Source organism: Bos indicus x Bos taurus, chromosome 7 (genome assembly GCF_003369695.1).
Source record: "Bos indicus x Bos taurus breed Angus x Brahman F1 hybrid chromosome 7, Bos_hybrid_MaternalHap_v2.0, whole genome shotgun sequence".
In the NCBI taxonomy this organism is placed as follows: Eukaryota; Metazoa; Chordata; class Mammalia; order Artiodactyla; family Bovidae; genus Bos; species Bos indicus x Bos taurus.
In genome coordinates this window covers 102,607,513-102,634,687 of record NC_040082.1, presented here as the reverse complement: position 1 = coordinate 102,634,687, position 27,175 = coordinate 102,607,513, and the positions used below count along the sequence as shown (strand labels likewise).

Genomic DNA, 27,175 nt, shown 5'->3' with positions numbered 1-27,175 from the left:
TGGTAATTCTTATGTTTAAAATTTTGAGGACGCACCAAATTTTTTCATAGCAGCTGTACCATTTTCCATTCCAATCAGCAATTTGCAAGGGTTCCACTTTCTCTACATCCTTCAGTTCAGTTCAGTCACTCAGTCATGTCTGACTCTTTGTGACCCCCTGGACTGCAGTATGCCAGGCTTCCCTGTCCATCACCAACTCCCGGAGTTTACACAAATTCATGTCCATTGAGTCAGTTATACCATCCAAACATCTTATCCTCTGCCGTCCTTCTCCTCCCACCTTCAATCTTTCCCAGAATCAGGGTCTTTTCAAATGAGTCAGTTCTTTGCATCAGGTGGCCAAAGTATTGATTGGAGCTTCAGCTTCAGCATCAGTCCCTCCAATGAATATTCAGGGCTGATTTCCTTTAGGATTGACTGGTTGGATCTCCTTGCAGTCCAAGGGACTCTCAAGAGTCTTCTCCAACACAGTTCAAAAGCATCAATTCTTCAGCGCTCAGCTTTCTTTATAGTCCAGCTCTTACAACCATACATGACCACTGGAAAAACCATAACTTTTGAAGTGGTATGTGTCTCACTGTGAGTTGTTTTTTTTTTTTTTTTTTTTTGATGACACTGTATGGCATATGGGATCTTAGTTCCCTGACCAGGGATTGAACCTGGGCCCATGGCAGTGAAAGCATGGTGTCCTAACCACTGGATTGCCAGGGAACTCTTTTACTGTGGTTTTGACCTACATTTTCCTAATGACAAATGATGTTGGGCTCCCTTCCATGGGTTTTTGGTCCAGTCCAATTTATCTTTTTTTCTCTGTTGCTTGTACTTTGGGTGTGATAGGTAAATCATTGCCAATTCCAAGGCTGTGAAGATTTACCCCTATGTTTTCTTCTAAGAGTTTTATGCTTTTAGCCCTTACATTTAAGTCTATGATCTATTTTGAGTTAATTTTTGTATATGGTAGGAGGTGGTCTTGCTGATGCTGCCGATAAGTTGCTTCAGTCATATCTGACTCTGTGCGACCCCATAGACGGCAGCCCACCAGGCTCCCCCATCCCTGGGATTCTCCAGGCAAGAACACTGGAGTGGGTTGCCATTTCCTTCTCCAATGCATCAAAGTGAAGTTGCTCAGTCGTGTCCGACTCCTAGCGACCCCATGGACTGTAGCCTACCAGGCTCCTCTGTCCATGAGATTTTCCAGGCAAGAGTACTGGAGTGGGTCGCCATTTCCTTCTCAAGGAGGTAGTCCTACCATATACAAAAATTCTATTCCATGTGATATCCAGTTTTCTCAGCACCATTTGTTGAGAGAGATCATTCATCTTTCCCCATTGAATGATCTTGGACACAGTTGTCAAAAACAAGTTGACCATAGCTTCATGGATTGATTTCTGTACTCTGTATTTTTTTGCTCTTTATATCTATCCTCATGCCAATACCATTAAGTAGATTTATAGTAAGATTTGGAATTAGGAAATGTGAATCTTTCAATGTTCTTCCCCTTTTTCAAGATTGTTTTGGTTATTCTGCATGTGAAGTCGCTTCAGTTCAGTCCAGTTCAGTCGCTCAGTCGTGTCCTACTCTTTGTGACCCCATGAATTGCAGCACGCCAGGCCTCCCTGTCCATCACCAACTCCCGGAGTTCACTCAGACTCACGTCCATCAAGTCAGTGATGCCATCCAGCCATCTCATCCTCTGTCGTCCCCTTCTCCTCCTGCCCCCAATCCCTCACAGCATCAGAGTCTTTTCCAATGAGTGAACTCTTCGCATGAGGTGGCCAAAGTACTGGAGTTTCAGCTTTAGCATCATTCCTTCCAAAGAAATCCCAGAGCTGATCTCCTTCAGAATGGACTGGTTGGATCTCCTTGCAGTCCAAGGGACTCTCAAGAGTCTTCTCCAACACCACAGTTCAAAAGCATCAATTCTTCGGCACTCAGCCTTCTTCACAGTCCAACTCTCACATCCATACATGACCACTGGAAAAACCATAGCCTTGACTAGACGGACCTTTGTTGGCAAAGTAATGTCTCTGCTTTTCAATATGCTATCTAGGTTGGACATAACTTTCTTTCCAAGGAGTAAGCGTCTTTTAATTTCATGGCTGCAGTCACCATCTGCAGTAATTTTGGAGCCCAGAAAAATAGTCTGACACTGTTTCCACTCTTTCCCCATCTATTTCCCATGAAGTGATGGGACCGGATGCCATGATCTTCGTTTTCTGAATGTGGAGCTTCAAGCCAACTTTTTCACTCTCCACTTTCACTTTCATCAAGAGGCTTTTTAGTTCCTCTTCACTTTCTGCCATAATGGTGGTGTCATCTGCGTATCTCAGGTTATTGATATTTCTCCCGGCAATCTTGATTCCAGCTGGTGCTTCTTCCAGCCCAGCGTTTCTCATGATGTACTCTGCATATAAGTTAAATAAGCAGGATGACAATATACAGCCTTGACGTACTCCTTTTCCTATTTGGAACCAGTCTGTTGTTCCATGTCCAGTTCTAACTGTTGCTTCCTGACCTACATACAGATTTCTCAAGAGGCAGGTCAGGTGGTTTGGTATTCCCATCTCTTTCAGAATTTTCCAGTTTATTGTGATCCACACAGTCAAAGGCTTTGGCATAGTCAATAAAGCAGAAATAGATGTTTTTCTGGAACTCTCTTGCTTTTTCCATGATCCAGCAGATGTTGACAATTTGATCTCTGGTTCCTCTGCCTTTTCTAAAACCAGCTTGAACATCAGGAAGTTCACGGTTCACGTATTGCTGAAGCCTGGCTTGGAGAATTTTGAGCATTACTTTACTAGCGTATGAGATGAGTGCAATTGTGTGGTAGTTTGAGCATTCTTTGGCATTGCCTTTCTTTGGGATTGTAATGAAAACTGACCTTTTCCAGTCCTGTGGCCACTGCTGAGTTTTCCAGATTTGCTGGCATATTGAGTGCAGCACTTTCACAGCATCATCTTTCAGGATTTGAAATAGCTCAACTGGAATGCCATCACCTCCACCAGCTTTGTTTGTAGTGATGCTTTCTAAGGCCCACTTGACTTCATATTCCAGGATGTCTGGCTCTAGGTGAGTGATCACACCATCGTGACTATCTGGATCGTGAAGATCTTTTTTGTACAGTTCTTCTGTGTATTCTTGCCACCTCTTCTTAATATCTTCTGCTTCTGTTAGGTCCATAGCATTTCTGTCCTTTATCGAGCCCATCTTTGCATGAAATGTTCCATTGGTGTCTCTAATTTTCTTGAAGAGATCTCTAGTGTTTCCCATTCTGTTGTTTTCCTCTATTTCTTTGCATTGATCACTGAGGAAGGCTTTCTTATCTCTCCTTGCTATTCTTTGGAACTCTGCATTCAGATGCTTGTATCTTTCCTTTTCTCCTTTGCTTTTCGCTTCTCTTCTTTTCACAGCTATTTGTAAGGCCTCCCCAGATAGCCATTTTGCTTTTTTGCATTTCTTTTCCATGGGGATGGTCTTGATCCCTGTCTCCTGTACCATGTCACAAACCTCCGTCCATAGTTCATCAGGCACTCTATCTATCAGATCTAGTCCCTTAAATCTATTTCTCACTTCCACGGTATAATCATAAGGTATTTGATTTAGGTCATACCTGAATGGTCTAGTGGTTTTCCCTACTTTCTTCAATTTCAGTCTGAATTTGGTAATAAGGAGTTCATGATCTGAGCCACAGTCAGCTCCTGGTCTTGTTTTTGTTGACTGTATAGAAATTCTCCATCTTTGGCTGCAAAGAATATAATCAATCTGATTTCGGTGATGTCCACGTGTAGAGTCTTCTCTTGTGTTGTTGGAAGAAGGTGTTAACTTTAGGGTTATCGTATTTTCTACACATAAGTCAATGATACTCTGGCAGCAATTACACTGAATCTGTAGACCAATTTGGAGATTACTGTCATCTGTAAAAGATTAAGTTTTCCAACTCATGATTATGGATGTCTTTCCACTATTTAGTTCTTCTTTAACTTCTTTAAGCAGTATTCTGTAGTTTCCAATGCATAACTTCTGCACTTACTTTGTCAAATTTATTCCTAAGTATTCTTTTGGTGCAACTGTAAATGGAATTGTTTTGTCTTTTAGCTGCACTGCACAGCTTGTGGGATTTTAGTTCCCCAACCATGAACCAAACCCGGGCATGGATCGAACCTCAGCAGTGACAGCAGAGTCCTAACCACTGGTCCACCAGAGAATTTGCAATACATTATTTTTTATAAAGTTACTTATATCTTTAGTAATTTCTCCTTACTGTGAATTGCATTAAGTTTATGTGGACGACCATGTGTCTAGGTTCCTGCAAATACTCCTAATTCCAGCCAATCCATTTAAGCTGGATTCTTTAAATAAAGAACGTAAAGTATACAGCAGCTTCTTTATGAGTAAGGTCAACACATTGACTGCTGAACGCCTGCAGGGCCAAGGGATTGTGGATGCATGCATCAACTCTTTGTTCAGTAACCTGCCCACAGATACAAACTTAGGACAGAGCCTCAACTTGCCCCATGGGAAATGCTTGGATATTTTAGCCTCTTAGATGCCTACAAAGATTTGGGAGCATTTCTCTAAAGAGGAGTGAAGACAGACAGCTCACAAATATATCATAGATTTCCCTTATTTGCTGCCTTGAAATTATCTTAGGAAAAATTCCTCTGTAGAGATAAGCCCCAAGGGTCAATGACTGACTAACTTCAGGGTAACAGAATGTGTGAACTGTTTACTACAATAGTCCCCAGAAGGAAAACTCTAGCCTCCTTAGAGACCTAAGTTCCTAACTCATTCCCGTTGGAAGAGAACTTAAAGATTATACTGTTTGTCTCAAAAGAACTAAGACCACAGCAATATCCCCCAGTGACTGAAATACACTTTGTCTAGTTTAACAATGCAAAACCAGGGTAACTAAAGGGGATATTTTGGGAGAAGGAAGAATTTGCTTGCCACACTGTTCATCAACCCCACGAAGGCTGAAACATGTCTTCCCTAGGGGAAAGGGTATTTGGTCCCAGGATGTGTTATTAGTTATCTACTGCTGCATAACAAACTACTCCAAAATTTACTGTTAAAAAATTAAAGCACACTTAGCATTTTATAATTTCTGGAAGTCAGATGTCACTTAGTTGGGTCCTCTGGTTGGAATTACAGGATTGTAATCAAAGTGTTGGCCTAGGCTGTGGTTTCTTCTGAAGGTTTGACTATGGATCTACTTTCAAGGGTATTGATGTGTTTGCTGGCAGAACTAAGTTCCTTGCAGTTGTTGGACTGACGGCTTTAGTCCAGTGCTGGCATTGACCAGATGCTACCCTCAGTCCCTTGCCACATGGGCCTCTCCTACATGGCAGCTTGCTTCATCAAAAAAGTTGAAGCCGAAAAGGCAAAAAAGAGTCCAGCTGGAAAGTCAGTCTTTTGTAACCTAATCATGAAACAGATACCCTATTGCTTTTGCCATAATTTTTTTGTCATCAACAAGTCAACAGACCACACTCAAGGGGAGGAGTTTAGATAGGGGTAATCTTTGGGGGCCATTTTTGAAAGCTGGCTACCAGACAATACTAGTATAAATCTAGATACAAATGCTTTTTTTTTTTTTTTTGGCTGCACTGCTCAGCATGGGGGATGTTCGTTTTCTGGCCAGGAATCGAACCTGTGCCCCCTGCATTGGGAGCACAGAGTCTTAACCATTGGAATGCTGGAGAAGTCCCCAGACGCAAGAACCTGCTTCATCAGCGCATTTGTCTTGAAGATGAAAGAAGCAAAAAAGATGTAAGCTTTCAGTCCTGATATGTACTTACTCCAGTTAGAGCATTCCAACATGGGCTTATCCATGAAGTCCTTGCTGAAATAAATGGTCAGGTATCCTTCACCAAAATAGGCTGGCTGAAATTATAGTGAAGATCTGTCAAGATACCTTTTCTGCTCAGCAAATGCTGAAGAGAATCTTTGAGCAGTTGGGGCAATTTTACTTGACTTGTCTTTCATTTTGATGCCATGATGATTCCAGAACAGCTTGAATCCCTGTGACCACCAGTAGCTCATGATAAAAATTTTACTTCGTGGCCATACATTCAGAAGTTTGTCCATGTCAACTTCATCATTACCTTTTTCTGTTCAGTTCTCTTCACTTAGGCACAGTTTTCTTTGTTTATATAATTTATTCTTTTCTTTCCTTAAAAAATGAATATATGATACAAATATGCATAAAACATTGACCAAATAATTACAAAGTAAACGCATAATCAAGAAGCAAAATACCTTCCAGCCATGTAAGATGAAAAAGACCCCTGTACAACACTGTGCTTATACTTAATGTACTATACATGTAACAATTTAAAAGGGTAGATGTAATGTTTTTTTACCACACACACACACAAGTGAATCAATAGCACCATGCGAGGTTTTCGATCTAAAAAGTTTTAAAGGAAAAGAAATAGAATACTGCTATACCTCAGAAATCGGTTACCAACCCCATTCTCTTCATCCCTTCCTGATCACCCTGTCAAGTAACCAGTGGAAATTACCTGCTTGTTTTTTATAGTTCCCACACTCCACTGGTTCTTGCCCAGAACACATCCAAATCAAGGAAAGAAGCAGCAGTCCTCCTATCTCCACAGGATTTTGTGATGCTGGATCTCAGGTTCAGAGCTTCTCAGGTGACAGGAAATTGTATAATTTCCCTAAAAATCTCCACATATTTTTATCTGTTTTAGAAATCAGCATAGAAATGGAATCATCACATATGCCTTGCTTCTTTGGTTTTCCTCTGTGCTATTGTGAGTTTCATCTGTGCTATTGTGTGTGGCTGTGATTTGTTCGTTTTCATTATACTACATTCTACCAGGCAGACATTTAGGTTGTTTTCAGTGTGGGCTCTAAGGACTATGCTGAACTTTCTTAAGTACGTCACTGAGAGTTTCCACGGATTGGAATTAGTGGGCCATGGAGTGTACAGAGCTTCAACTTCACCAAACAAGGCCAAATGTATTCTAAAATGATTGAACCAAGCAATGAGCAGTATATAAGAGCTCCTACTATCATTCCTTTGACTTCCAGACTCCTTCCTCTTGAATACTTTTATCCCATGTGTAATACTTGCATTTTCTTTCCACTTTGAAACTTAAAGAAAAAAAAATCACTTCCTTTTCAAAATTGCAATTGTATGGTTCTTCACACTAGGTCTTCCAGCACTCTCATTATTTTAAGTGTTATAGTGAATGATATTTGTAAATAATTTGAAACTAAGCAACCGCAAATAAACATGAACAAAGTAGCAGAAACCAAAATGACCCTTAGAGCCACCTTGTACCTATTTGTGGCTGACAGAATTATAGTGCTTTATTCTGAAACTTATTTTTGTTCTTAGCTAGCTTTTGAGTTAAAAAATTGGCAAGCATAATGGTTGACGAGTGTGTCGTTATATGTTTGTTAATACCCATAAGACGCACAACACAAAAAGTGAACTCTAATGCAAACTGTGAACTTTAGTTAATAATGTGTCACTATTGGCCCATTGACCCTAACCAGTGTACCACATTCTGCAAGATGGGGAAAGTGAAAGGTGTAAGGGAACTCTGTGCTTTCTACTCAATGTTAAATCTAAAACTGCTTTCCCAAAACTATTAATTAAACAAACAAACTGTAAGCAGAATAGCTTCTGTATAATGGTAAAGAAATTTCCATTTCTCTAAACTTGAGGTTCAAGAGCAGAGATCAGCAAATGTATGGGACAAATCTGGACTGCTGTCTGTTTTTCCAAGGCCTTCCAGCAAAGAATGGTTTTCATATTTTTTCAATGGTTAGGGGAAAAAAAAAAAGAACAACATTTTGTGACTTTTGAAATTTACGTGAAATTCTCATTTTAGTATCCATAAAGTTTTATTGGAACACATATTAATTATGGCTGCTTTTGTAGTACAATGGCAGAGCTACAGACTGGTTATGTTACAGAGATTGCATGGCCCACAAACGCTAAATATTTACTACCTGGCTCTTTATAGAAAACATTTATTGGGAGTACCCTGGCAGTCCAGTGGTTGGGACTCTGTCCTTTCATTGGGGGTTAGGAGGGGCACAGGTTTGATCCCTGTTAGGGGTCCCACAAAGCACATTAGGTGAGCAAAAAAAAACACACACACACACACACACACACAACAACAAAGAGTTAATTCCTGGGTTAGAGAATGCAGCCTTTGTGGAGTCATGAGATCTGAGTTCTAACATGTAAACATGTGATCTTGGGTGAGACATTGCTCTCCTACAAGATTTTTGGACAAAGCTTTTGGGACTGCCTTCACAGCTTGTAAATTCTCTTCAGGTTGGATTTGACTTCCAGTCATAGCCAAAAGCCCTGTAGTAAGGCCCAGTAAATCAAGCTAGATATTATGGTTTTGTCTAAAATGAAGTGTAACAAAAGACTTTGTTATGTGACTTGCAAACTGGCAGTTCCAAATGCTTCCCAAAACATGTTTACAGCAACAACAATAAATTAAGTAGATAATGCAACTAGGCTACTATGGGGAAGATGAGCTTTAAATGGATATACTCTGTTTTGTCTTTTTTTTTTCTTAAAAAAGGTTGTTACTCCATATTCATTTATCCCTGTGTACTTTCCTATTCTTTTTCCATTTCTCATCAGCTTCTGCAAATTGTCAGATATGTGACATTAGGAGCCAGAGATATTCACAAATTTCAATATTCTGTAATACAGTACTAGAATAAACCTTATTAATGAACCTGTTATAATTACCTCCTTTGTTGCTGGTACTTAATAGTTTGTTACTTCATACTTTGTTAAAATAAAGGGCAAAAGTTAAGTCTTTACTTTGCCCAGGACCTATCATTAATTTATAATTGACCTTAGTGAAGAGTGAGCAAACCCCATCAGTCAGGTCAGTTCTCAGTCGTGTCCAATTCTTTGTGACCCCGTGGACTGACTGCAGCATGCCAGGCTTCCCTGTCCATCACCAGCTCCCGGAGCTTGTTCAGACTCATGTCCATCGAGTCAATGATACCATTCAACCATATCTCATCCTCTGTCGTCCCCTTCTCCTGCCTTCAATCTTTCCCAGAATCAGAGTCTTTTCCAATGAGTCAGTTCTTCGCATCAGGTGGCCAAAGTATTGGAGACTCAGCTTCAGCATCTGTCCTTGCAATGAATATTCAGGACTGGTTTCCTTTAGGATGGACTGGTTGGAGCTTCTTGCAGTCCAAGGGACTCTCAAGAGTCTTCTCCAACACCATAGTTCAAAAGCATCAATTCTTCGGTGCTCAGCTCTCTTTATAGTCCAACTCTCACATCCATAGATGACTACTGGAAAAACCATAGCCTTGACTAGATGGACCTTTGTTGGCAAAGTAATGTCTCTGCTTTTTAATATGCTATCTAGGTTGGACTTCCCTGGTGGCTCTGATGGTAAAGTGTCTGCCTACAATGCGGGAGACCTGGGTTCAATCCCTGGGTTAGGAAGATCTCCTGGAGAAGGAAATGGCAACCCACTCCAGTATTCTTGCCTGGAAAATCCCATGGACAGAAGAGCCTGGTAGGCTACAGTCCATGGGGTTGTAAAAAGTCAGACACGACTGAGCGACTTCACTTTCACTTTCAGGTTGGTCATAGCTTTTCTTCCAAGGAGCAAGCATCTTTTAATTTCATGGCTACAGTCACCATCTGCAGTGATTTTAGAGCCTGAGAAAATAAAGTCTGTCACTGTTTCCATTGATTCCCCATCCATTTTCCATGAAGTAATGGGACCGGATGCCATGATTTTAGTTTTTTGAATGTTGAGTTTTAAGCCAGCTTTTTCACTCTCCTCTTTCACTTTCATCAAGAGGCTCTTCAGTTCCTCTTCACTTTATGCCATAAGGGTGGTATCACCTGCGTATCTGAGGTTATTGATATTTCTGTCCGTAATCTTGATTCCAGCTTGTGCTTCATCCAGCCCAGCATTTCCTATGATGTACTCTGCACATAAGTTAAATAAGCAGGGTGACAACTTACAGCCTTGACGTACTCATTTCCCAATTTGGAACCAGTCTGTTGTTCCATGTCTAGTTCTAACTGTTGCTTCTTGACCTGCATACAGGTTTCTCAGGGGAGCAAACCCCATAAGAGAGTCAAAACTATTTGACTGCTATCCTAGTGTATCAATATGTTCTGAAAGAAGGGGACATCAGGAATTTTTTTAAATTACCTAGACTTTTTTGAAGAACTGAGTTTGCTATTTTTAAAGGATGGGACTTAAAATGCTAAAAGAGTGATAATAAGGGCAAAAGGGGAAAAGAGGTTATGGCTCTCCATATGAAAATTTTAACAGGATTACCACATTAAATTGTAAGCAACCTAAACCTAATCTCTTTGTTTTAGGGAGCTGGCTTGTGGTTTGGATTTTAAGGATGAGAAGGTCAGCTGGGGGCCAACTGCAGGGAGAGCGCCCTAGGCATAGAGTCTGATACCTTCCAGTCCTTAGATCCCAGTGGCTGGCGAGCCAGCCAAGAAAGATGCCACCCCAGCCTTGCTAACAGCCTCCTCTCCCACCTGCCTTCCCTCACCCCAGCGCCCCCATCGCAGCTCTCTCCCTTAACGTTCAAGCCCCATCCTACTCCAGCCTCCTCCAACACCCTTCAACCTCCCCTGCAGCGCGGCCTCCCTCAGGCAGGTGTCTCTCCCGGCCTCTGCCATCACTCTGTGGAGCCTATCCTCACTGTCTTCCCTCTCTTTGAGGGCCTGTCATCAATCCCTTTTTAAATTTTTGGACGTCTCCCTCTGTTTTCAGATGTTTTCCCTCAGGCTCAACTTTCAGCCTTCCCTCCGACTATTCCCTCCCTCAGTCCAAGGGATCCCCTTTCTCAGCCTGCATGTCTCCTCGCTCGCTCTCAAGTGTTTCCTCTCCGTCTTCAGGATCCCAACTCTCGGTCTGTGAGGTCCCCTCTCAGTCTGAGGTGTATCCTTTTCGGTCTTCGGGGTCCCCTCACGGTCTGGGGGGGGGTCCCCTCTAGGTCTGAAGTATCTCCCCTCTCGGTCTGCGAGGTCCTCTCTCCCGGTCTGAGATTACTCCTCCCTCGTTCTGCGGGGCTCCTTCCCTCCGAGGAAGCGGTCCCCTACCTCAGGTGTGCAAAATCTCTCGTCAGCACTCACCCTTGGTCTGGTGTGGGGTGTGGGAGGGTTGAGGGGGGTGGAAATCTCATCTCTCCGCGGGCCGCGAGCACCTGCTTTCCCCACTCACCGCCCAGCCACCAGCTCGCTTCAGCTCGCTTAAGCTCGCTCCCGCTGGTCACGGTTTGGGGCGCGCACGCCGGGCGGCGGCAGCGCGTGACCGCGCCCGCAGCGTGCGCGGTGACGTCAGTGCGCTGGCGGCGGCGGCGGTAGCGGCGGCACGGCTGTTTGTTCTGCTCTCCCGCAGCCGAGGAGCCGAAGCGGGGGCTGCGGCGGCGGCGGCGGCTGCCGGCAGTGCCCGCGGCCGAGCTGGGCCTGTGAGCGCGGCGGAGCGGCGGGCGGGCCCCGGCGCCGCGCAGGCAGCCCGAAGAGGAGGGGGCGGCGGCGGGCGGCCGGCGGGGGCGGCGTGCGGCCTAGCGTCTCAGGTGAGGACCGGTGCCCTTCGGGGCAGCAGACGGCGTGGGGCAGCCTTCTGGGGCCCGCGGCGCGGTCCGCGTAACCTGCATTGCGTAATGGGGCTGGTGCGCCAGGAGCTACGCCATCGGCGCGGCGCGGGGGCGGGGAGGCCGGGGCGACGCGGGCTCCGGCCTGCGGGCCTCCCGCGTCCCCGCGCCGCTCGCGCCGGGCTAGGGCCGCTTGCGCCGTTGGCGTCGGGGCGGCAGGGCGGCTCGCGAGCGCCCCGCCGTTGGCGCCAGCGCGCCCCGGCTCTGGCTGGGCGGCCGGGCAGGGGCGCGGGCGGGGGGCGCGGGCGCAGCGGCGGGGCGGGTGGCCGGGGGCGGGCAGGGGGCGGGCCGAGGCGCCCGGCACTTCCTGTCGCCGCCATTTTGTCAAGTGAGGAGGAGGAGGAGGAGGAGGGAGGAGGAAGCGGCCGCCGCGGAGTCCGCGGTGCGCCAGGCCCGGGTAAGTCCGGGCCCGGCGTGGTGGTCACGAGCGCCGCTGTTTCCGGCCGCGGTCCCCGGGGCGGCCTCGGCCCCGGTGTTCACGTGGGGCGGCCCGACGCGCCCTCCCTCTGGAGCTTTGGTCCTCTGGCTCAGGCCGGGGCAGCGCGCCCCCGCCCTCATTTCCTCACCTTCCGGACTGTCCCTCGGAGCTCTGCGGAGAACGGAGCTGGTCCCCAGGTGGAGGGAGGAGGCTGCCGCCGTACACCTACCCGGAGAGAGGCCGTTGGGGGCGGGAGCCGTGCTCCGAGGGGCGAGCCTGGCCCCCTTTACCCACCCACTCCCGGCCCGGCAGCCCCTCACTGGGTGCTTTGTTTTGTTCGGTCGGTGCTCGCTGGCGTCCTTGCCACCGTCTCGTCTATTTGCAGTATTGTGCGTGGTGGTGGTTTGGGGTGGGGATATGGGGGAGTTGTGATTCAGCGAAATAAAATGACCCTCCCCTCCAAAACGGAAATAGCACAACTTCTCCCGACTGAGATACCCGTAAGGCCCAGGCTTGGATGAGGATGGGAAATCCCACTCTGGTGTAGTGGACTGTACAGATACTTGTGTTTAGGCCTGTGGATGAGTCATGTGCTTTTACTGTGTGGCTGACCTCTCTTTTACTCAGGATCACGCACTGTATTTTGAAGTGTTATTTTTGTTTACTCATTTAACGTTTTGTGCAACCTGGTCCTATGTATGGTCTTGGCCCTTGGGTTACTTTTTATGTGTGTGCTGGATGCAAGAGGTAACCTCTTGGAGTCTGCGCCTCATGAGAATTAAAGTGCCTTTGCTTACCTTCAAGAGGGTTTTCCCTGCCCGTTGTTTACAAAGACCATCAGAGTACCTCTAAGCCAGTGGCTCTTAGGTGCTGTACTAATGTTTGGGAGATTTCTATGAATGGGGCTGTCAGGTTCCTTAAATTGTTGGTTCTTGGGATTTAGTTCTTGGAGGTTGTAAAGAAAGGAATTCCCAATAGGATTTATGAGTATGTTACCAGTTTCAAGAAGTTTTTGGATGGCACAGTCTGTTTTATGACCTTGCCAGTAATATGATAAAACATTACTTTCTGTTGAATTTGGATGGGGTTTATCTTTCCACCAAGGTTTTAGGTAACTCACCTGTTCTCCCCCCAGTCTTCAACCTGGGAAAGATAAACTTCTCCGATGATTTCCCTCAACCAAATCGAGAAAAGTGTGATCTGAAACAAATGCATTGCTCCCTGTTACCTGCCATACCCACTTAACCTTAGTAGGAAACAGTATTTAAGGGCTCAAGCTGTGGAGTGAGTCTCTTAAGGTGGTTTTAGTTTGTCTTATCTGAGGACGTGAACCCACATGTGTGCATCTTGCTAGAATTCAGCCCCAACCAAATTGCTGAAGATAAGAAATTTTGCCAACAGATGAAAAGTTAGAACGCAAAAGTGACTGCATTTTAAGGATGGGTTGGCTGTTTGAGGTGTCTTTAAGGCTACTCTTCCTGGTTGAGAGGGTGATGAGAAAAAATATTACTTAAGAAGTGCAAGAGAATCATTGGCCACTTTGTAAAATTTCCACTAAATTATTGAATTGTTTAATGGAATTTAGACTTTGTTTCCAAAAGTTACCCTTTGGAGCCAGTTGTTGTGATCTTGGAGCTAAATTGCACTTTTGCTTTTGGAGCTGGAGGGGATGCAATATTTCCGTGTTACACAATTCAGGTTATTGAATGACTTGAGATTATGAATTTTAGAGGGAGATTGGAGTCTTTTTATTTAAATTTTCAGTAAAAACCATTTGGTATCCATGATTTGAAAACCTTGGGCTGTTAAATCTGCTCTGAGAGCCCACTGTCGTCTGTATCAATAGACGTTGTCTATATCAACGTTTCAGATTCTGATTTTGAATAAAATTGTAAGTTAGACACGTTTGTCTTTATGTTCCAGGCACATCTGTAAAACGGGGGAAAAAGGGCTTGTCATTGAAAACTGCTGCTGATGTTTAATCTTCGTGATTTTTAGTGTTTAGAAAAGACTGAACATTTGCAAGGTGAGAATTGGGATTCTTTGCTGATGCTGACATTTATTTCATAAGACATGAGTTTGTTAAAAATAAATAAAATTTCTTTAAGTCATACTTTAAAAACAAAACTGGAATGTGAGTTCTATGAGGGTAGGGTTTTGTTTGCCAGTCTTTGCCTATTTTTATTCTTTAGTGTATCCTCAGCACCTTTGAAGAGCAGCTGTAATATTCTTTGAGTGAATAAACTGGAGAGATAATTGAAGAAGAATTTGGTATGCCCATAATAACATGCAAATAATTTTTCTTAAATCAATAAAATATTAACAGTGGGCATAATTAGTAGTGACTTTCAGGGAATGTGAATTTTAACTAAGGTAACGTTAAGGTCTCTAATTATGGTAAACTTATTAATAGTCAAAGCAGCACGGCATGCAGTTGCCTCTGTGCCCTGTCTACGGTACATTTCCCGCTTTGCACTTTGAAATGTGGTGAGTGGGTTTGGGTTGTGGTTCAGTCCTGACCTGGGAAAAGTATTTTAAGAGGGAGATGAAGTGGGTAATGTTAAGTATGGGTAGCATTTCTTAATGTGAATCTCATTTTGTCAGTAAAAAAATTTAAAAAAAACATTGAGCCCTGATTTCATGTGATTGACCAATCTATTTCATCAATGATTTTTTGAGCTTCTACTATGTATAAAGGAAGACAAAAAGATATTTGTACGATGATTTTTTTATGGCTTATATAATTTTAATGTATCTACCCCCAAACATTTATTGAATATAAATTATGTATATTTTGAGCATTATACTATTGTAAAATCTTCCTGTTTTGTTTTTAGTCATTTTGTAATAGCTTTATTGAGATATAATTCACAAATGATAGTTCACCAATTTACAGTGTACAATTCAGTGGTTTTTTAGTATATTCAGAATGGTGCAGCCACCACCACAACCAATTTTAGAACATTTTCATCCCTCCAAAAAGAGATCCCTATTCATTAGCAGGCACTCTCCATCCCTTCAATCCATGGCAACTACTAATGTACTCTGTGTGTCTATAAATTTGCCTATTCTGGATATTCCAGAAATTGTACAATATATACAACCTTTTGTGTCTGGCTTCTGTTACTTGGTGTAATGTTTTCAAGGTTTTACATGGTGCAGCAGGAATCAGTACTTCATTTCTTTTATGAGTGAATACTGTTTCCTTATATGCATATGTCACATTTTATTTCTCTGTTCTTCAGTTGATGGGTATTTGGGTTTCCACTTTTTTGAACTATGGTGAATGGTGCTGCTCCAAACATTCACGTACAAATTTTTGTGTGGACATTTTGTATTAATTTCTGTTGGGTGGATAGCTAGGAGTGGAATTGTTAGGTCATGGTACTTAACCGTGCTCAATGACTTTATTGCAGTGATTTTTCTAGTACTTTCATGGAGGGGTTAAAAAAGAAAAACCTTAATAGAATGTGGTGTAGCCATCTAAAAGAATGGGGAATGGAAGTACAAGGATGTCAGCGTGTTGACATGTGGTACAGTCTGTATGGTTTGATCCCCATTTGATTTCTTAATTGTAATTGTTAGAGAACAGCGCGAAGTGCTGATGAGGCATAGAGAACAGTCAGGAAGATGCACTCCAGACTTGTGCCGTTGCTGTAAAGTGTTTAAAAACACTTAGGGTTGTTTTTTTCCCCCAGTCCAAACAGGCTACAACTGATTAAACTTGATTAAACTGCATGCACGTCTCCCAGTGTAAATCATGGGATGTATTCCATTCTAAAGAAATAGATGAAGAGTGAGTTCAGTCTCAAAGTTAGGGCAAAGCAGCCATCTGTCCATCTGTCCTGTAATAGCACTGGTTGGTCCACATCATCTGCAAAAGAGATTGTAAGGGTATTTTGTGCTTAACTTTTCAAAAAATATTGCACTGTGAACATTTCCAAAATGCTCTATTTTAAGTCGGTGTCTAAAATTCTATTATGTGAACATACCATAATTCTGCTGTTTCTGGTCATGATTTTCAAGTTTTCCCCTTTTTTCATATCTAGAAATGAAATTACCAGACCAGAGGGGGTGTGTTTTTGGAAACTTGGTACAATTTAGTTTTCTGGAAAAGTTCTATGACTCTCCTTTTATCCAGTCAAACTTTACAGTGTCTTGTTTATAAGGATGAGGCTTTTAACAGTTCCCCAACCCCCAACAAATAGCAATTAGGTAAAACCCAAGTGTGGTCTTTGTGTTCTGTGAAGCGTTCTGAGAAGCAGAAGTGTCTCCGAGATCTTGCCCTTTGACCTTTCTTCTCTCCTGCCCAGAGTTGGACTTTGCTTCCTGAAATCAGGTCTCAGAATTCCTGACTCCGTGATAGAAGTCCAGTGTAATATGAATGCTCTGGGAAAGGCTTGAACAGCCTCTTGGCATCCAGTCCTGTCTCATTTTTGCTGACCTTCTCCAAGGACTGATACTGCCAGGGTGGCACTGTTAGACCCCAGTTTGAATCCTGGCCCTCTTGCCTGCTGTGTGACCTTCAGCCTGTCACTCAACCTTCCCCAAACTTCACTTGTCCATCTTTCAGTTAAGGGTAAAGTGAGGTGGTGCTCTCTCAAGGTTATTTGCTGTCATTACCCAGGGTGAAGAACAGAAGTGGGGAGAGGCAGCCAGGTATTAGAAAGTGGAGCAGCTGAGGGTTCGGAAGATGTGCCAGCTGACATGCCTGGACACTGTGTCATCAGGTGACACCAAGATCAGCGAGGTGCCTTTCAGATCCCCCTTTGTGCTGTGTCTTCCTTCGAGTGAACTCTTGAGTAGAGCTCAGTGGGGGAGGTGATTTAAAGTGTGGATTGGGTTTTTTAAGTGAGAATTTGTCTTTAGCTGATAATGAGATTAAAAGTGGAGGGTAATGGGATTAATGGAAATTCAGCAAGCTCTGGGGGTGCCCACCTTGGGCTATTGTTGGCTGCATAGTTTTGGAGAAATGATCCAGCTGGGGAAGGTGGTCCAGTGTATTCTCAGTCCTAAGATGAAACTTAACCATTTCCTTAAAACCTGGTTATGTGAACAATGGCAACAGTCGTCCAAAGTTGCTGGTCGAGGAAGTTTTTCCAAAGCACAAGCACAGCATCTTTCTATATCTTCCCTGCCTATTTTGACTCTAAAGTATGTTGACATTTGGACTCGGTGAAAGGATTCTTGTCTCCAGGAAGGTTTGTATCACAAGTCAGGGACTCCTTGGAAAGGAGGCAGGCAGTTGTATGGTGGGCCAGGAAAGTGGAGTTCCTGGCTGGGAGGCTAAATCCCTGCTGATGGACTCTGGGCCTATTGACCAGAAGAAAACCAGTCAATGCCAGTCACTTTTACTAGGGGCTGTCAGGATCCAGTTCCATGTGGAATGCGTTTTGTGTATGTCTGTGAAACCCAATTGAAGAGTCTGTTTTTTTCAGATATTGATCAGATATGAGCATTTAACTGAAAATTCAGAGCACCTAAGTGAATATGCATTTCTTCTTTTTGATCTGTGACATACTTACAAATAAAGGCTTTTTAAAGGTCATCCTAGGTATAGGTTATTCTGTGATCTGTTCCTTGACAAGTGTTGGCCTGTTCTCAATGTAGGAAGTTTCAGGACTTTGGGCTATGGCTAGCAGAGTTGGGCTTGGGTGGAGCTGCGTACTGAAAAGGGAGAACTGAGGAGTCCATGTCGGGGGATCAGCCCCACCTCCTTCTGACCTTGACCTCAGCCTCAGGCAAGTTACATAATCTCCCTACACCTCAGTTTCCTTACTGGTAAAATGGGGTGTGTATGTTTAAGCATTGACTGGGTAGACAAAAGATGGGGGTGCCTGGCATCTGGGTTGTATTAAGATGGGGAAGGGAAGGGGGTCTCTGACTTGTACTATATTTGTTTGGGGTGGGGGAGAGTGCTGCTTTTGCTTTGCCGAAGGGGTTCAAGAATAGCTGAGCAGGCCTCACTGTGCCTGTGGTCACTTCTCTTGTCTTGGTGTGCGCTTAAGGCTGAAACTATTTGTTTCTAGTTGCTGTCATGCCAAGAGACACTGGCACATTGTGGAAGCACTGCCAGGAAGAGGTGTTGGGTTTGGTATTATGCAATTTCTAGAAACAGGAATTAGTAGTTTCTGTGTCTTTGTGTGTGGCTAACATCCCCAGTTGTCATACCCCAGGCAGTAACACATACATGCCTACAGGCGAGTTGGCCTTTGAGATTATTTTGTGTAAAAGAGAGAGAGTAAGATAAATTGGGGGATTTTACACTTAAAACATTTCCCACTATGTTTGAGGAGACATACATTTCAGGTGAGCAAATTCTGAAGGTTGAAACCAGAGGACTGCATAGAGTGTGAACCTGCCAGTGCACGTTGTGCGAGCATGTGCCGGCGCTTCCGCGCACAAGAGGGAGAGAAGGAAGGAGCTGGCCTGGACTCTGGATCTGCTGTGTGCCTCCCTTGGACAAGTTGCATATCCTTCCAGGCCTCAGTTTCTCATATGTTCAGTTCAGCTCAGTTGTGTCCACCTCTTTGCGACCCCATGGACTGCAGCACGCCAGGCCTCCCTGTCCATCACCAACTCCCAGAGCTCACTCAAACCCATGTCCATTGAGTCAGTGATGCCATCCAGCCATCTCATCCTCTGTCGTCCCCTTCTCTCATCTTCAGTCTTTCCTGGCAAGACGGTCTTTTCAGATGAATCAGTTCTTTGCATCAGGTGGCCAAAGTATTGAGTTTCAACTTCAGCATCAGTCCTTCCAATGAATATTCAGGACTCATTTCCTTTAGGATGGACTGGTTGGATCTCCTTGCAGTCCAAGGGACACTCGAGTTTTCTCCAACACCACAGTTCAAAAGCATCAATTCTTTGGTGCTCAGCTTTCTTTATTGTCCAACTCTCACATCCATACATGACCACTGGAAAAACCATAGCTCACAATGTAAAAACAATACCTCATATGTAAAATGAGGTAATAGATTTGGGCTCCAGTGAACTTTGACCACAGTCTAGGTTTTAAGAGAAAGTAATTCTTATTTCGGGTCTTGTTTTTCAAACTCTGGATTATGAAGTGAATTTAGTAGGTTGCAATCATTGTTTAAGGGGGGAGAAAAAGGAAATGTCAAAGGGTGTTACACATTCAAGGGTATTTCATAAAACATTTGCTGTGATTCTGTGTATTGTGTACACGGCGAAATCTGTTTCCTATTGTGAATCTTTTCAGACTAGTATGAAATAGCCTTGTTTTAGATACCACTTATTGTTAACTGTGGGTACCTTGAATTTTTTTTTCTTTGTTTTTTTGGTGGTTATTTTACAATCTATTTCTTTATCATTTGCCCAAGGTGATTATCCTGGATATGCTTTCTAGTAGCATGTGAACTGCATTGATCTTTAGTTTCTTTTCTTCCTTGTGCTGTGCCTGCTAGAAGCTCTTTGGAGGGTAGAGTGGGATGGGGAAGTTGAGGAGGAAGCATGTGGGGAAGGCTGTCAGCAGATCGCAACAAGCAAAACAGTAAGTATGTAAAGAGTATTTTGTGTATGTGTTGGGGGGGGCAAGTTATTTTTGCTCTTGAGATAGTGTCCTCCCAACTTTTTAATCAAGAAAGATGTTAGTTCTAAAGGAAATGGCTATATTGGTTACTTACTTATGGTATCAATAACAAACATGAAACAAAAGGGGATTTGTTGAAACAAAATGGAATTTGCTGGTTGATGTAGTAGGTCTAGAGTGGACCTCAGGCACAGCTGAAATCAGGGACTCAAATAGGGACATCAGAGCTGTTTTTTATCTCTAATATCCTGACTTCAAGGTCAAGAATGATTCTTCCCCAGTAGTGCTCTGATGACAGAAGACACTGGCTTGGATCATTGCCCATCCCTGACCATGTTCAGAGTGGGAATGCCAAGCCACCTCACTCGAACATAACACATTGATTCATCTCTGCCCTCCACTTGCTTACCTCCAGTGGTGACCCCAGCAGCATCTTGCTCCTCATTGTGAGCCATGCTAGATGGGATATTTTTCTTGAACAGTCTACATTTTATGTTTGAAGTAGAGTGTATCCCCTATTTTGAAGCAATAAATTTTGGTTGGCTGAAGGGAAGTTAATTTTCCATACTTGGTAATAAAAAACCAGAATTAGCTGCAATTAGCTTATAACGAGTTACTCAAGAAAAAGGATAAAGTGAAGATAGTTAAGGATGTGGGTATTCCAAATCCTTGGTCCAGAATTAAATGAAAGACATGATTTATACCAGGTTCAGGTACAGAGGAATTTGCTATGGGGACTCAGGGAGGAGTCAAGCCAAGTCTCAGTAGTCTCTTGGGTGGGCAAGAAGACTCCAGCCGCTGGTGATAGAGCCTAATTTGATCAGTAAACAGCCCTCAGAAAGCACAGGGGTGAGATAGGCTTATAACATGGAAGGAAGTGCAGGGGAAGACTGGGTTAATAGACCAGGTAGGTAAACATCAGCATATGCATTCATGAATGAAATTGTAATGGAGAATATTTCAGTAGACTGGATCATCTTTGTCCACACAAAAACTACATTTGTAATTTTGCCATTTGTTAAGCTGTTTCTATACTTAAATTCTTGTAAAGTCTGCTGCTTGGCATTCCTCTAGTATTACAGAAAGCTTACTCAGATTTCCATAATCAAAAACAAGTGTTAAACATTGCTAGAGTAATCATCTTCCTACAGTTCTTTCTGTTGGATTTATTCAGTTCTTTAAGGAACTCAAAATAATTGAGGATCCAGTGGCCAAAGATAGATCAGCTCTGCTTCTCATTAGAGCATCAGTTCTTAACTTAAGGGGAGGTTGGAGGTCCCTTTGAAAAGGTGACAAAGCTGTGGATCCTTTCTCCAGAAAAATGCGTATGTGTGAACATTGAATAGTTAGGGGTAGAGGCATTTCTTAGAACCCTAGAGCCCATCCAAGAAGCATGTACTAAAATGAATTTCCTGGAGTTTACTTTGAGAATGAGAAATTATTATGTTATTAAATGACCCTTGATGATTTTGAAGACTTTTGTTTTTGCATGTATCCTGCTTTTCCAAACATTTGCAATTTTTATGACCCTAGGAAACAATGTGGAGCACCCATTTTGGTTTATCCTTGTGGAAAATCCTCCAGAGACTTTCTCAGAGCTGTCAACCTGTGTCAGCTTTGGTGCAGATCTGCCCAGGAGCCTTCTACACCCCTCTTTTTCAACTTGCTCTCTTTGTTGGGTATGAGGAATGTCTCAAAATGCCAGACTGGGCCTATTGCAGTGGCTGCAGATGAAGGTTTTTGTTCTAGGGCTCTTCGCTGAAGCAACTTCTGCTGTTCATAAAACTGTTTTCCAGGATTTGGTGTTGGCTTGGAGGCTTTGCTGCAGAAGGGAATCCAGTGGCCTGCTAGCTAGCCTGATCATTTGGTCGTGCTGCGTATGGATAGACTTAGAAAGACTCGTGGCTGTGGTCCCTTCTGTGTCTTAGTGCTTGCTCTTAGCTGTGAGACCTTTTTTCCATGCTTGCATTTGAACCTTCAGACTGAGGGAGAACTTGTGGGATGAGAAAATAACCATTCTTCAGCGTGATATGTTTGTGCTTAGGGATTGAAGCATGCTGCACAGGTGGTGAGCATGATACCATTCTTCTCTCTTCCAAATCCTTTGTCTGGTACAAGGAAGGGGAAACTCAGTGTTATTAACTTGAATAATTCATGCTTTGTAATTGGGGCAGAGTTGTCAAAGGATGGAAAATAACTTGTATTACTTCTAGGAATAGTGCATGTTGTTTTAAAAATTCAGTGGAGTAAATTTTAAGATCTTAGTGACTTTCTTCAGTGATTTGTGAATGGAACAGCATTCTATCTAGCAGATACACGGAGCTGTACAGAGGAAAGACAGAGTGCGGTGGGGGAAACTAAGCTGTCAAAAAACAGATTGCTTGTGGCAAGGTCACTTTCTTTTTAGGGATGGCAGGGGTCTGTCAGGCAGATTACCTCACTAGTGCTGACCAGGTGATTCCTGATTGACTGGTTTTAAGATTCCATTTCTGGGAGAGCTGAAATGAATTAACCTGTGGTTTGTTGACATGGGGCTCATTTTGGGCCTGTTGTCCTATTTTTAACAATATCAAAACCTCTTTGCTCTCCCCTAATCTCTAAAGTTTGAATTAAATTTATATGTGCTAATGGATATTTCCCCCGTTCATTTTCTGCTGGTCTTTGGCTATAATGCATTCCTTTGCTCTGCCCAGTTGAGTTACAGTCTTATGTATTGTACACACATGGCTTTGTTGCTTAAACAGGTTGCTCTTTTTATTCTGTAAATAAAAGAAATAAACATAACTTATATGAAGGAGTTTTATAAGAGGTAGTATCATCCATGTGTAGGTTGTTTTCATTCATAATCTTCATTTAAAGTTATTTAGCTTTGAAATGCTTTCAGTTATATATATTAAAAAAAAATGGCTAAGTAGTGAAGTTTGCATATTTGTGTCTTCATTTTCCTTTTGATTCCAGGAAACTATTGAGCTCACAGATGAGTTGTCTGGAAATAACACCACCTTCATGTTCGTCCACCTTCATGTTCGTCTGTTTCAAGATAATAGCTCGCATATATTTGTAATCCCAGGAGTGCAGTTTTGAGTTCTTCACATTGGAGCTGATAGCCTGCATCTTAGCTTGCCTGTCCTCAGTGTCATTTCTCAGGACGCCTGTGGGCCTCTTTGCTCTGGGAGCCCATCTGAGTACCCTTCCCTTACACTTGGGAGAGCTGGGTTCCTCCTTTGGCCTGTGCCTCTTTAAACACCCCCGCCCCCCAATTGTTCACCTTGAGACAGTTGCTTGTCTTTGATCATTGACTCTTTGTGAAAAGGATTTCTAGCAAGTAGTTGCCTATGAACAGATTTCCCTTCAAAGGGTAGAAATACCTTTTCTGAATAGGTCTTTTTTGTTTCTTGTTGTTTAGTTACCAAGTCGTGTCCAACTCTTGCGACCCAATAGACTGTAGCCCACCAGGCTCCTCTGTCCGTGGGGTTTTCCAGGCAAAAATAATGGAGTGGGTTGCCTTTTTTTTGTTTCTTCAGTTCAGTCGTGTCTGACTCTTTGCGACCCCATGGACGGCAGCATGCCAGGCTTCCTTGTCCATCACCAACTCCCAGATCGTACTCAAACTCATGTCCATCGAGTCAGTGATGCCATCCAACCATCTCATCCTCTGTTGGCCCCTTCTCCTCCTGCCTTCAATCTTTTCCAGCATCAGAGTCTTTTCTAGCGAGTCCATTCTTCGCATCAGGTGGCCAAAGTATTGGAGTTTCAACTTCATCATCAGTCCTTCCAATGAACATTCAGGACTAGTTTCCTTTAGGATACAGTGGTTGGATCTTCTTGCGGTCCAAGCGACTCTCAAGAGTCTTTTCCAACACTACAGTTCAAAAGCATCAGTTCTTCGGCTCTCAGCTTTCATCATAGTCCAACTCTCACATCCATACTGGAAAAATGACTACTGGAAAAACCACATGACTACTGGAAAAACCATAGCATAGCTTTGACTAGACGGACCTTTGTTGGCAAAGTAATGTCTCTGCTTTTTAAAATGCTGTCTAGGTTGATCATAGCTTTCCTTCCAAGGATCAAGCGTCTTTTAATTTCATGGTTGCAGTCTGTTTCTTACTGCTGGCCTATTCTGAAGTGGTAGATTTGCACAGAAGTCACTCTGCTTGCTGTCTGAGTCAGCCTTCATGTATGGAACTGCAGTGTGAATCACTTCCCTTTCTCCACTCTATTCCCCTGCACAGATGGAGCTTGTGCATCCGTTTATGATCACTCCATTTTAGTGAATATTTGAGTGATTACTGTGTGCCAGGTGTACTGTTTGTTGAACTTCTAAGACCTTCTGTATTCCTAAAGTCCTCTGAAGATAGGTACTGGTATCATTTCTGTCTTAAGGATAAGAAATTTGATGTCTGGAGAGCTCAGTCACTTGGACAGGGTTGCTGTTAAGTGTCAAGGCCTGGCTCTAGACCCCAAGTGTTCATGACTAGGGAGGAAGGAATGTAATGCATGCAGATGGTTGGAATGGTACCTAGTAGCATAAGGTAGATCTTGGAAGTACTCTCTGAGAGGTGCAGGCCAGGCACTCCTGGAAGGAAGAGTCCATCCAGCTGTGAACATTGGAAAAGAACTGATGTTTAGGCTGGTCTGTCAGTGAGGATAGCTGAGGCTTGGAGGAGACCTGGATAGTGCTGCAAGCAAACACCTGTCCTTTGGAGGTAGTCCGCATGGCAGAGAATTATCAGAGGAGAGTCATTGCTTTCACTGGATAGATCTTTTCATCCAGAATTCTGTGCCACTCTCCTGAAGAGTCTTATGAGGAAATTCAAACAAGTGGAATTAAGCTGCACCCTGAAAAGGTTTCCACCAGTGCTTTGATTTGGTTTCACCTCCATTTTCCCCTTGATACTCCAGTGGAAGTAGTATGAGTACAGAAGAAGAATTTTGGGGGAGTAGTAAGCTGGAGTGTCATCTTTTGCCCAGGCACTCCACCCGGGCTTGTTAAATTGGTGTGAGCTGGATGATCTCTTATGATTACTGTGAGCTGCACAGTCTCTAAGCTCTGCTTTTTGTAGGGTGAAATTGAATTCCAGCTCTTGGGCGCTTATTTCCCACTTAGGGACTCTTATTTACAAGGAATTTCCTGCCGGAAGCAAACTTGTCGACTTGGATGATTCCTTCATCGTGTGCGCGTGGGACTTTTACGTAATCAGATACTGTGTTCAGTATTCTTTGTGTGCAGTGAGGATTCAGTGATGAGTAAAAGTGTCTCCCATGTTTGTATGCCTAGTACATTTAAAACGTGATTGGGGCTTGGGGGAGTGAGACAGGTGTTTCAGAGATCTTTCTATCTTCAGTGGTGAGCAGCAACCCAGTGTTAGAACGGTGGTAATTCATTTAAGAAGTGTGCCTTGAAGAAATAGATGTTTCATTTTACTTTTAAAACTTTTCTTTCAATTTGTAAAATGACAAATGATCTCATTAAAGGTTTGGTTCGAGTATATGTGAAAAAAATATCCAGTCAAGAGAAAATGGTAGATGTTAAACAAATTCCCTGCAAAACTTGACTAGTAAGCTAGTTGGAAAGTATTGGGTTGGCCAAAAGGTTCATTTGTTTTTTTTCCATAAGATAGCTGTGGTAGTGGTTAGCTGTCTTTAATGTCATCCGAAACAACTTTGTTAGATTGTATGGTGATGGCGGTCATATTAGCATGCATTTAAAAAAAAACTTAACGAAATTGGTGAATTTTTGTGTAGTCGTCTTTAAAAAGAAGATGAAATAAAAAGCAACATTTTCAGCATATTCTTTATTGTTTCAAGAAAGGCAAAAATGCAACTGAAAAGCAAAAAGATTTGTGCAGTGTATGGAGAAGGTGCTGTGACTGATTGAATGTGTCAGAAGTGTTTTTCGAAGCTTTGCGATGGAAATTTCTCACTGCACCGTGTACCATAGTTGGGTAGACCAGTTGAAGTTGCTGGCAGTCAAATTGAAACATTAGTGGAGAATAACAATCAATGTTACACCACTTGGGAGATAGCTGATATACTCACAATATCCAAATCAAGCATTGAAAATCTTTTGTACCACCTTGGTTATGTTGATCACTTTGATGTTTGGGTTCCACATAACTGAAGCAGAAAAAAACCTTCCTGACAGTATTTCCGCCTACGATTTCTCTACTGAAATGTAACAAAAATGTTCTGTTTTTTAAAACAAATTGTGATAGACGATGAAAAGTGGATACTGTACAGTAATATGAAATGAAAGATTGTGGAGCAAACGAAATGAACCACTACCAACCACACCAAAGGCCAGTCTTCATCCAAAGAAGGTGATGTGTCTATGGTAGGATTGGAAGGAAGTCATTTTATTACAATCTCCTTCTGGAAAATGAAACAATTATTTCTAACCAGTACTGCCCCCAGTTAGACTAGCTGAAGGCAGCACTTGATGAAAAGCATCTGGAGTTAGTCAACAGAAAATGCATAATCTTCCATCAGGATAATGCAAGACCACATGTTTCTTTGGTGATTAGGCAAAAATTGTTACAGCGTGTCTGGGAAGTTCTGATTTGTCTGCTGTATTCACCACACATTGGACCTTTGGATGTCCATTTATTTTGGTCTTTATAAATTCTCTTAATGGAAAAAAATTAATTCCCTGATAGACTGTAAAAGACACCTGAAACAGTTCTTTGCTCAAAAAAGGTAAGTTTTGGGAAGATGGAATTACAAAGTTGCCTGGAAAGTGGGAAAAGGTAGTAGAACAAAATGGCAAATACATTGTTCAATAAAGTTCTTAGTGAAAATGGATAATGTCTTTTAGTTTTACTTTAAAAACCGAAGGAATTTTTTTCCCAACTCAGTACATTATCAAAATATAATAGATTTATTGCTGCATAATTCTGTTGCTCTAAAATTCTAAAATTGCATATAGGATAAAATTGAAATTCCCATCCTGTGGTACTGTGAGCTCCTGGCTTTTGTCACAAGACCATCGCCCAATTCCATGTCTTGATTCTTTGCTGCTTCTGTACTCCCTCCATATTTTAGGGTCCAGTTTGGAGCATTCTTATTTACAGTGATCTGCCCAGTTCCTAGGGTTTCCCTTGTGGCTCAGCTGGTAAAGAATCCACCTACAATACGGGAGACCTGGGTTCCATCCTGGGTTGGGAGGATCTCCTGGAGAAGGGAAAGGTTACCCACTCAAAGCAGTGGTCTCCAGTGGAGCTTTCTACAGTCATAGAAACATTTGTTTTCTGGGTTATTTAGTGTGTTAACACTACACTCATGTGGCACATAAGGCCTTGAAAGTGGCTGGAAGACTAACACTGCTCGGTTTGACAGATTTTAGAGAAGCTGGACTCATTTTAGTCCCATGGTACTTTCAGGTATCTATGTTAACATTGGCCTGTGGGCAGGTGGCTGTGCAGTTCTAGAATTCAGGGGAGGGTTTGCCAGACTTGGAGACTTTGGGCAATTGTCAGGAAGGTGAGAGAAGTCTCCCTGGGGCTGTGGGGGTAGAAATGAGGGACCTGGGGCCAGCATTTAGATGA

The 27,175-nt window shown here is 43.0% G+C and overlaps 1 protein-coding gene across 2 annotated transcripts in view; it reads left to right on the top strand.

The window, feature by feature from the left end:
* The first annotated feature begins 11,496 nt into the window (after positions 1-11,496).
* The window catches only part of BRD4 (bromodomain containing 4), an 87,534-nt gene continuing 71,855 nt past the window's right edge, over positions 11,497-27,175 (top strand). For both annotated transcript variants that reach the window (XM_027548042.1, XM_027548043.1), the window contains exon 1: positions 11,497-11,580. The gene's annotated coding sequence lies outside the window, so the exon portion shown is untranslated. The remainder of the gene's footprint in view (positions 11,581-27,175) is intronic.